This window comes from Cupressus sempervirens, chromosome 6, assembly GCF_028749045.1.
Source record: "Cupressus sempervirens isolate cs-2001-9-10 chromosome 6, ASM2874904v1, whole genome shotgun sequence".
Lineage (NCBI taxonomy): Eukaryota > Viridiplantae > Streptophyta > Pinopsida > Cupressales > Cupressaceae > Cupressus > Cupressus sempervirens.
The window spans coordinates 179,085,309-179,097,251 of record NC_143123.1 but is presented as its reverse complement, the minus strand read 5'-3'; positions in this window follow the sequence as shown (position 1 = coordinate 179,097,251).

Sequence of the window (11,943 nt, the reverse complement as noted above, 5' to 3'; positions counted from 1 at the left end):
ATTGAGATCCTATTGTAAATTGTATTTTTTTTTTACCCTATTATATATGGCAACGAAGCCAAGTTTTCTTCCTGATTCTTTCCCGACTGAGCCTTGAATTAGGTTGATAATAAAATAAGTGATTGAGTAAATTTGCTTCTCTTAAATTTTTCGTATTCTATGTTGTCATATGAATGTGTATCAAAGACAAGATGCAACAATGATGTTCAAATATACAAGATTCAAATTGTGATGTGTGGTGATGCCTCTATTCATATGGACTGTAGAGAGGGATGTTACTAATCCATGTAAATGTATGGTGTCTTTATCAAGTTGGAAATGATTTAGTTTATGTAAGGTTGTGTTGAAAGTGAAATTGCAAGAACATGAAGGAAAGAATTACGTCAAGAGATCCAAGCTAAAATTGAAACATGGTAGAGAAATAACTTTGTGTATTTTGATACTCACTTCAAAAAGGAATGGAGCATTATCATTTTGATCTCTTATTTTCTCAATTGCCTTAAGACTAGTTTAGTCATCTTGTTGTTCCAATGTTGATCCATCAGTTTTATTAGATAGTTAAATGAATATGTAGATGGTTATTTCATGAAATGTGGTTCCATTGAAAATGCATGGCCATTTGAGGTTCATGGAAATAATAGAGTTGAAATTTATAAGAGAATGTATACACCTATTGCTGTAATATAGTTGCCAAGAAATATACAATGAGTTTCAAGAGAGAAAGAGAAGACAAATTATCAAGTATCCACTTACAGGATGCTAGAAATTGTATGGGGAAGTAATTTACTCTCTTGATTGAACAGAGAATATTCCCCTTTGGATCCCTTGTTTCATATTAAATTTTCAAAATTTATTAAAAAAAAAAAAAGGATTATGATTAACTAAATAAGAATTACACTAATAACTTAATATCTAATTGTTTTTTTTGCTACCTATAAAACTTTATCCAATGAATGCTTTGTGCAAGTCAAACTGTCATCATAAGTGATGACATCATCCTTGTCCCATCACTACCTTCCTCCAAATTGGGCGCTCAGATTTGAGGGAAGGCATTAAAGTTTTGAGTTTAAAAAAATATATATACAAAATCTTTGCAAGAAATTCCTCCTGCATCCGTCCACTTTCTACCCAATCAAGCGTTTGAGTGAGGGAGGGTGGGGGAGTCTGTCACGCCTCCCTTGGGCAAAGCGATGTCCCAAGGACAGTGCTTGGGAAGCGCTTGCCCAAGTGGGGGCATAGGGTTAGTATAGGATGGGGTAGGAAGTAGTTAGTAGTTAGTGTTAGTTGTTTTTTTTTTTTTTTTTTGTTTAGTTTATGTGTAGTTTTTTTTACTTTACTAATTATTAATTTAGTTTTAATTTAAGTTAGTGAGTTAGTTTAAAATGTAACTAAGTTGGATTTAGTAGTATATATTATGTTTTTTTTTTGTTACTTATGTTATTGATTAAATTGTAGTTGCTCTTAATTAGTTAATTTTAAAAGTAATTTAAGAATGTTAGTATGTTATGTTTATAGAAAAAAAAAAGGGTTGTAAAGTTTGCATTAAAATTAGTAATAGATCTTGTAGAATAGTTGTATCACTTTAAGATATTTGGTTAAAGTTAGTTTAATATTAGTTGTAATATAGTTAGAACTTTAAATTGACTGAAGTATAGTCAGTTGATTTAATAAAGTTTAGGCTCATTTCATGTTTTGATTAAGGAAATTTGTGGTAATTGTTAATAATTTTAGTTAGTTAGCTATGCTTAATTTTATAATACTAATTTAATTAGTCTTAATTTAAATAAACTCTAACTGCCTCAACCATGGAATAGTTTAAATTTATCGATTAATTGGCTATTTAAGTAAGCTTTAATGTAGGTTTGATTGATTCATTAAAGCAAGTAATTTTAATTCCGAACTCAAGTACATTGTTATGTAAGTAATTTTGATTGCATATCATTGCAAATTAATGTAATATCATAGGTTATCGATATCAATCTTGTAACAAAGTTTTAAAAATTTGAACGATGTGATCGTTCTCATGTTTTAATCTTAAGACGTAATGTAGAGAACCTGTACTAAAACTTCTACCTCTATCATATCAAACTTAGAGCATGTTTAGTTATTAGTTATTTTTAATTCAAAAAAAAAATTGTGTGTGTTTTAGCCCTCTTAGTTTGGGCATGACATTTTGGTATCAGAGCCCGTGTTTCAACACTAGGAACCTTAAACCATTATGCTTCCTAAGCTTAACTCAAACTTTTAATTGTGTAGATGCCACCTGTTACTCGCAACCGGCGAGGCAGAGGTCATAAGACTGGGGGTGGTAGAGCGGGACAGGAGGGTGGACCACCACCTCCACCACCACCTCCACCACCACCGAACCCAAATCAAGACATAATTGATGCACTCCAGACTTTGATCAGTGTAGTTCAACAGAGAGTGGTACCTATAGTTCAGCCAGTCCAGCAGATTCCAGTAGTGGAAGCAGAGGGACCCGGAGGAGGCAGGCCCAGAGTTAGAGAGAGGACTAGGAGTCCCCCACCGAGACAGATAGAGGGTCAGGGTGATCATGAGGAAGAGTCCATACACCAGAGAGGACCCCCTTTTGACAGACCTCCTAGACATGTAGGGGATGACATCAGGGAATTGATTCGACTCAGACCACCATTGTTTACCAGTACCACTGAGGGTTCAGTAGTAGAGGCATGGTTGTAAAGCTTACAACGGTGCTTTGGGTTACGCCCTTATGGGAGTAATCTAAAAGCACGACTTGCAGTTCATCAGTTGAGAGGGGATGCCTCCAACTGGTGGCATCAGGAGGAGATCATTGGTGGAGTGAGGATGGACACCCTCACATGGGAATCTTTCCTAGAAAGATTTTGAGAGAGATACTTGTCAGAGCATTTCCGACAGAAGCAGATAGAGGAGTTCCATTCTCTTTATCAGAGAGGCCTTACAGTGGCTCAGTACGAGAGTAGGTTTCTCGAGCTCCTTCCCTATGTGGAATACATGAAGGAGGAGAAACTACGGGTGCATCGCTTTATCATGGGTCTGAATTTCTCCCTTCAGGGCCCAGTTAGGATGGCCTTCCCTACCACTTTCAGACAGGCAGTGGAGATAGCACTGGTTGCTGAGGATACTCGAGGGAGGCAGGAGTCACGGGATCGGCCTCAGAACCGAAACTCCTTACAGCAAAAACCCCCTTGGAAAGGGAATCAAAATTATACAGCAGGGTCCTCTAGGGGCCCGCAGTCTCAGCAGCCAAAACCCTAGTAGCAGCAATAGCAGAAACCTTCTCATGGTTATCAGGGCTCTAAGCCCAAGCAGTGGCAGTCACAGGGTCCTAGGCAGGAGCAGAAAGTACAGGTTCCACAGTCTCAGTCAGTGAAGACTCAGCAGTCTTCTAGGGGAGGATTCAACGGCTCTAGCAAATTAGGAGGCCCACAACAGTCTGGGTCACAGGGTGCACGATCTTATTCTCGCGGACCATGCTACACTTGTGGTGGCATGGTGCTACACTTGTGGTGCTACGATCAATTTAGTTTTGTAGAGTTGATGAATGCTCTAGAGACTGTCGATGTTGAGGTGATGGAAGAGGGAAAATTTTATATTTTCCTTCTCATAAATTTTAGGTTATAGTATGCATTTGTTCTATATGTATGTATGTATGTATGTTAAACAGTTGCATTTACAAATGAGTACATGTTGTTTTTCAGTTTTATAGCAATTATCAACAATTTCTCTTATTAACATGTGTTATTCATATTTTACCTATTATAACACTCTTTGAGACTTCATGCAAATCCTTTCCCATTTCATGTTCTTACCAATTTCATGTGTGCTATCTAGATGTAGGAATCTATGCAACTTTTGCAAACTACTAGATTGAGGGCAAAAACCTTTCAAACCCATGGTCTTATAATAAATGCACCCATCATCTCATTTACATAGTACACTTGCAATAAATTCTCTCAGTGTCTTAAGAGGTAATTGTAGATCTCATTCCTACAATATTTTGTTAGCATGCAGAGTACAACATATATAATGATAAACATCATAATGCATAGAAAACTCAACATGAACCCTACAACATGTAGTGTGTGTATGATTTATCTTAGTTTTGTCATCTCAAAAATCCTTTCGCTGATTTTAATTTGAGGAAATCTTTGAAGAAACATTTCATAAAATTGTGTTTGAGTCATATCCAAAAACAGTTTTTCATGTGGCTCACAGTTTGTTTTTCCAATTCATCTTTTGACAACATCTTTTTGGTTTGGTAAAGCCATTGTGTTTTCACGCCAAAATTTTTATATTAAAGTTCTTAGTGCATCAACAATAACTTTATCTTTACATGTGAGTATACCTTGGAATGGCCAAAAAGAAGTCTCATTAGAATTCTCAATTTTCTCTCACCTCACTAAGGCTTTGGCTAATTAACTTATTTTTCTTACCATACAAGTTTTTTTCATTTCCTTTCCAGTTACGGTTGATGTGAGGACCCGTCGAGTTGTATTAGCATCTTTAGTACGTGCATTTGAACCAATGGGTTTGTATGCATCAAAGAGATTTCTAACAATGGTTCTTTCACTACTATTTTCAAATGTTATTAACCCTAAAATTCTCATTGTCTCTCTAAATTTCAAATTTTAACCATTTCAACAAGTTGGCATTTTCCACCTTGATTTAAATTTTCAACATAGTTATTCCAAATCTTTCAAAAAATTCTCCTACAATTTCTTTCGGACATTTTACCATGCATTGGCTTCAAAATATTTTTATCAATGTCAATTAGAAACTTTGGTTTTCTACGAATTATTCTAGGAGATGTTGATGTATGCACATGCTTTATATTTTCATTACTTACATCATGTGCATTCATCATTTCAATTTGAGATGTCACATTAGGGGAATCAAGTGACGTAAGTGTATTTGTCATAATCATTTCAATTGGGGTATGTTGAACATTTTCATTTGTCAAATTAGGTACATTTTTGACATCAATATCAATAGGTAGATTTTTATCGCTTACATTGGAGGCATTTGATGAGGTACCTTCAAGTAATCTCCTCATGCACTTCCTTGTTTTTTCCTTTGCTGCCTCTCATTTTTCAATTCTTCCTCTTATTTTTTCCCATGATTGCAGATGCAAACTACCCCACAAAAAATAACATGAATAAAATAAACAATAAGATACCAACATGATTATTTTATGCTCAATCATAAGATACTAACGTAAAATAAGATGTTGGCACATGAAAAATATAAAATTTAGCATTTCCAAGCACAAAACGTCTTACAGTAGCATACCTAGTATACAAGTACATGTGAACAATAGTAGAATCTGGTCCAAACCACACTAAAACAACATAATAACCATTGACATGATATTTTATTTACAATTTTCAATAACCCGATCAGGTTGTTGAGTTCTAATTGCATTGTCCATATGGACAAATAACCCAATTGGTTTATACAAAACCCAATCAGGTTTTACAAAACTCAATCATGTTTTGGTTTACTACTAAACAAAGGTAGATTGAAGGAGGGAGGGAGTGATGGAGAGAATGAGAAAGAGAGATGATGAGGATAGGATAAAGAGATAGAAGGGGATATGAAGAGGAAGAGTAAGAGAGATGGAGAGTGAATGGGGGTGAGAGATAGAAAGAAAAAGATAGGAGAAAGTGGATACCTGGGATATAAGAGAGAGAGAGAGAGAGAGAGAGAGAGAGAGAGAGAGAGAGAGAGAGAGAGAGAGAGAGAGATTATGGGATATTAGAGTGAGAGAGAGGCAGAGAGAATGAGTTAGAGAGAAGGGGATAGGAGAGAGAGAGAGAGAGATTAGAGGATATGATAGAAATAGTGACAGAGAGAGGGAGAGATATAGAGAGGGAGGGAAGGAGAGAGAGAGAGAGAGAGAGAGAGAGATTAGGGGATATGATAGAAATAGTGTGATAGAGAGTGAAAGATTAGGGATATGATATAGAAAGAGTGCGAGAGAGGTGGAGAGAATGAGTGAGAGAGAAGGGGATAGGAGAAATAGAGAGGGGATATCTATGTGTGTGTGAGAGAGAGAGAGATTAGGGGATATGATACAAAGAGTGACAGAGAGATGGAGAGAATGAGAGAGAGGGAGAGAAGGGGATAGCAGAAAGAAAGGAGGGATAGGAAAAAGAGAGAATGAGAGAGAGAGGGGGGGATAGGACAAAAATAGGATGGAATGGATAGAAGAATTAGAGGATATGATAGAGAGAGAGAGAGAGAGAGAGAGAGAGAGAGAGAGAGAGAGAGAGAGCGAATATGAATGTATGCATATGTGTGTGAAAGAGAGAGAGAGAGGGGACATGAATGGGTGTGTGTGTATGAGAGAGAGAGAGATACATAGATTAGGGATATGATATAGAAAGAGTGTGAGAGAGGTGGAGAGAATGAGTGAGAGAGTAGGGCATAGGAGAAAGAGAGAGGGGATATGTGTGTGTGTGAGAGAGAGAGAGAGAGAGTTTAGGAGATAGGAGAAAGAGATAGTGCAGATATGAGAGAGAGAGAGAGAGAGAGAGAGAGAGAGAGAGATTAGCGGATATGATACAAAGAGTGAGAGAGAGAGGGAGAGAAAGGGATAACAGAAAGAGAGGGGGGATAGGACAAAGAGAGAATGAGATAGAAAGGATGGGATGGATAGAAGAATTAGAGGAAACTATAGAAAGAGTGAGAGAGGTAAAGGGAATGAGAGAGAGAGAGAGAGAGAGAGAGAGAGAGAGAGAAGGGGACAGGAGAAAGAGGGAGGGGGGATAGGAGAGAGAGAGAGAGAAGAGATTAGGGGATACAATATAAAGAGTGAGAGAGAGAAGGGGATATGAGAAAGAGAGACGAGGATAGGATAAAGAGAAAAAATGAGAGAGAGGGTGGGATGGAAACAAGGATTGGGGGATATGATAGACACTTTTTTATTAGAATACATAACTTGATCTCTCTCTCTCTCTCTCTCTCTCTCTCTCTCTCTCTCTCTCTCTCTCTCTCTCTCTCTCCCTCCCTGAATCTAACCTTGTCAAGTAGTAATACAAAACCCAATCGGGTTTTGTAGAACCCGATCTGGTTTTACAAAACTTGATTAGGTTATGGCTTGGCAATAGCCTAGGAAAATGACCCAAAGGCTTGGGAGACTATTTTCCCTCCATTTTTTTCCTTTAGATATTTTTTCCTCTTCTAAGATGAATTCTTGTCTTTTCCTTCATTAGGTTTTCTAATGGTGAAGTGGGTATCTCTAAAATCACTACCATAATCTTACACATCTTCTTAGCTTTCTAACCATATAAATTTTTCTTTTTTTGGAAAATATTAACATTGTAAACTTTAATTACTTTTACCAATGCCTTGACATTCCTCACAGACATATGTCTACCATTTTTTTAATAACTTTTTATATACTTGACCAAATTCAAAATAAATTATATATTATTGTTCTACAATTAACTCTATACACTTTTAAAAAACAAGATTTTTGTTTTCGATTATTTTGATGCAAGTTACGCTCAGCACAAGAACAGGTACCAAAATTTTTGGAAGTAGTCAGTTCAATAATTCATAATTAAAAAAATATTCATCATAAAATTTAATAAAAATACACAACTTCTAGATATGACTCTTAACTATCATCCCACCAAAGGGATATGCAACATACTAAATATAACTTGGTCTTTTGTGTTGCACATGAAAACAACTATGTTATATTTTCTAAAAGAACCAGGAAGTGTTTTTCGTGTGCATAGGGTTTGACCCACCTAATCTTATCCATTTTCTAAAAACTCTAGTAGTTTAGAAAGTAGATTTAGAGTACTAAAATTTATATATTTTACACATCGTATAATTTTTAGTGGATGACCCTCAAATGTCTCGTCCAAGTTTAGGTTTACCTAATTTCATAAAAATGGTGTCCACTTATACCCCACATTTTGTACACCATCTTGATGTACTCACCCTTTTATCTCCAGTCATGTGATGTGAACACCCACTGTCAATGATACATCTGTCACTCTTGTTCACGTAAGATACTAGTGCAGTTGCTTCATCCTCATTAGAATCATCCTTCATTATAGCATACACCACTTCATCATTATGGTCATCAGATTCATATTTTGTTTCCTCTTCAACAATGTAGCAAGACTTCTTTCCTTTGTCTTTATAATCTTTTTTGTTCTCATCTCTTTTACTTATGTATTTGTCTCCACTTCTATTGTTCTTCTTCTCTAGACATGTAGCAACAATATGACCAATCTCATTACAGTTAAAGCACATGATAGCTAGCTTACCTTTGTATTTGTCTTTGCCTCTTTGAAATCTCCTTGCCAGCAATGCTTCAAGTTGTTGTGCGTCCTCCTCATCTGTATCACTATCACTAGAAACAAATTTGACCTTTTTCTTTTTCTCTTTAGGTTCCTTTAATGGAATTTTAGCTTTGAAAGAAGATTCAACATTTTTAGTTTTGAAATTATCAAAATTAGAGACTTCAAAGGTAGTGAGTCTACCCATCAATCCTTCAAGGGTCAGATTACTACCAGGTATATACCTTAGTTCTTTTATGGAAGAAACTCTAGTAGCATAGATAGGTAGTAGTGTTCTCAATACTTTTCTGATTATAGTCTCATCATAAATAATACCATTAGCTCCTCTAATAGAATTCACAACATCTTTAATTCTTGTGCAATATTGGACAATGTTCTCACCTTCTTGCATTCTCATGTCATCGAACTTCCCTCTTAGACTTTTAGATTTGGCTCTCAAAACATTTGTATCTCCTCCATAATTTTTTTGTATAGCATCCCACATCTTCTTTGCAATGTCACAATATTTGATTTCATCAAACTCCAAGTACCTTCGAGTAGAGGCAATCTCCAACATTGTCTGATTGTGTTCTTTCTTCTTTTTCAGATCATTTGCAGTTAGGGCTCCAGTAGGATCAACATGTTTAGTGGTGATGGTAGATCAAGCATAGTCTCCAAGACCTCTTAGATGTAGCTTCATCAAACTTTGTCATGTAGGAAAGTTTTCCTTATTTAGTTTGGACACCTCATTTTTATACATCTCGATCTTTAGCTCTTAGTACCTTCAAACTATTTCCTCTAAAGCATTGGTGCTCTGATACTAATTGTTGGAATTCTTTAGAATAATTAAGAGGGGGATGAATCAATTATCCGAGGTCTAGATGTGCAAATAAAACTTTTCAATGCTAATCAAATCCATATCCATAAAACCTTAACATGCATGCATCCATTAGATCATATAATACCTTAACTTAGTAGATTATTGTCCTAGGTCAAAATAACTTTGCATTAATGTAAAAATGAAATAACATAAGCGCATCCACACAATTTGACACAAGGATTTTATGTGGAAACCCAATTTGGGATAAACCACCAGTAACATGCTACCTATTCTCACTCTTCTGAAGTGATGCCCTATAAAAGGCCAACCTTGTTAAAGGTTACAATACATATTGTTAAATGTGACCTAGTTAAAGGATTTGAATCACCATGTTAGTAATGAACCTTGTTAGAGGACTTTAGACCATTCCATTAGAATGTCACCCAATTAAAATATTTACCAATTACTATTAGGTCAACCTTAATCCAAAGGATTTTATCGACACTAGTACAGTTGTTAGAAAGTAATAGTAGGACTTGATTTGATAAAAACTTACAACTCATTTTTAAATTACAAATCTTTGTTTCAGTCCTCCATTTGGCTTAGCATTCATACTCTTTAGCTCTAGTAGCTTGTTCACCCTTCAAGCATTCATCCCCTTAAGACTTCTTTATTTGTATGCCAACTGCAATCTCTTTTGTTTGACCACTAGATGAAGCAATACTCTAGACTCCTTGTCTTCCTCTCACACATGACAACCTTTGTTTCTCACCAGCTATCTCTATAAATAGAGAATTTAGATATTTTTCCGCTTAACCATAATCGTCCATTTTAGGATTAGGTCTACCCTCTTTTCCATTTGGTTCCTCTATAATCTTCCTTGAATTTTCCTCAAAATGATTTACCTTGAATTTAGTGCCACCATCCCATCATAGTTATCTTCCACACACTTCACATAATTCAAAAAATTATATTAGTCAGCTCAAGTTTGTCAAATCTTTGATTTAACATTGTTTGTCATCACTCAACGTCTATATTGTTTTGTCACTTGGCCAACACTGGTTCACTTGGAAAACACTAAAGTTTATTGATGCATGACACCAACTAAAATTTATTTGGGATATACTAAAATTTTCTCGGCTTGCACCATTTGTCTTTTTTTCTTGGCACCTATTGATTTTCACTCAACTTCTATTGTTTTCTACATGGCTTGCACTAACTGCTCGGAAAGGCTTGGTAAACACTTTTCTTACCTGATCTTCTTCCAGTCTTTGCTTCAGTAATCTTTCAATTTAGACTTTAAGTAGATAAACAATACTCTATAGTATCATTGTCTTACTTGGTTTTAGTGATCCTTTTATACACCAAATAACTCAACCTTTCTCTAAGTGCTCTTGTTATCTCCTCTATACAAATCGTCTTCATCAATCAACCACATGATAGCATTTAGACCAAAAAGAAATTGTCTCACCAGTAGGTAGCAGGTTTGACATCATTGACAAAATAATGATTGTTCCATTACAGGTTCCTCACTTCAAAACAATCTCTTTTCAACAAAGTGGTGTGCGAGAATGTTCATGATCTCCTCTCTACTCTTCTTTCTCAAACATGTGGGAGTCTCTACCATGTGATCCTTCTAACTGTGAACCACCATGTTGAGAATCCTTGATCCAACACACCAACTCAGCTATGAGCTATTGTAGGAAAGGTTCCAATGCCTCAACTCTCCCTTGATTCTCTCATTATGTCTCCCCTTGCTCCTGATGCTCTTCCTTATGATGTTCCTCATGTTTCTGTTTCGCATGGTCATTTTGGTGGGCATTATGCCAACCATGACCTTTTCTAGGTCTACATGCAAGAGGCATCCTTTAAGAGATAAGAAGACATGGGTTTTAATCTCATAAAATTGTACAAGACTATATCATAATCACAAACAAGTTTATAAAAGATATCAATGTGTGTGTGTGTGTGTGTGTGTGTATAATTCAATATATGAATATCATATGGGAGAATAAAACAAAGACCCCAATGCTTAAACATGGGCTCTGATACTAGATGTAATGCCTCCCCTGGAGATCCTTGGAAACAAGTATAAACATAAACTAACATTTTGTTGTTTTTAAGAGATACATAAATACATACATACACCAACCATAATGATCGCAATGGAAGACATAACCTATTGTGATGTGAAGCCTAATCAGACTCGGAGGTTAATTTTTCCCCACTTTATTCGATGTCGTTTCCCTCCAGATTTTACTACGGGGGTTTGGGGGTAGTTCCCCCAAGATGAGGTCAAGGGGCAGCACCCCTTGCATGATCCTAAGGTAGAGCCATAGGTGTGGTCCTTATTTCAGTACAGGGTGGGGTCAATGTACAATGCCCCTGGGAGGATTTTGGGGTCAATGCCCTCGAAAGCTTGACCAACTTTATCATTGTAAAAGAAATCAATTTCTATTTTTCTATTGGAATTTTTTTTCTAGCCCTAATTTTGTAAGTGGAAAAAATCTTGTATAAAATGGCTTATGGTTCGAGATTTCATTATGTATGATGAGATTGTAGCTTCTTGCAACGATATTGAGTTGTATGGGATTATAGATTGGAATCAGGTTGTAATCACTGGATAATAAGAATATTGGAATCGTTGTTTGGTGGATGTAGCCCAGGGATTGGGTGAACCATGTTAAATCTTTGTGTCATGTGTTCTCTTCTATGCAATTTATTATTTTTTGATATTGGTTATATTTGCATGCAACTATTATTTATATCTCATTTATCCTAACATACCAACCAAAGATCCCTAATCATTTATTACTTACCAAT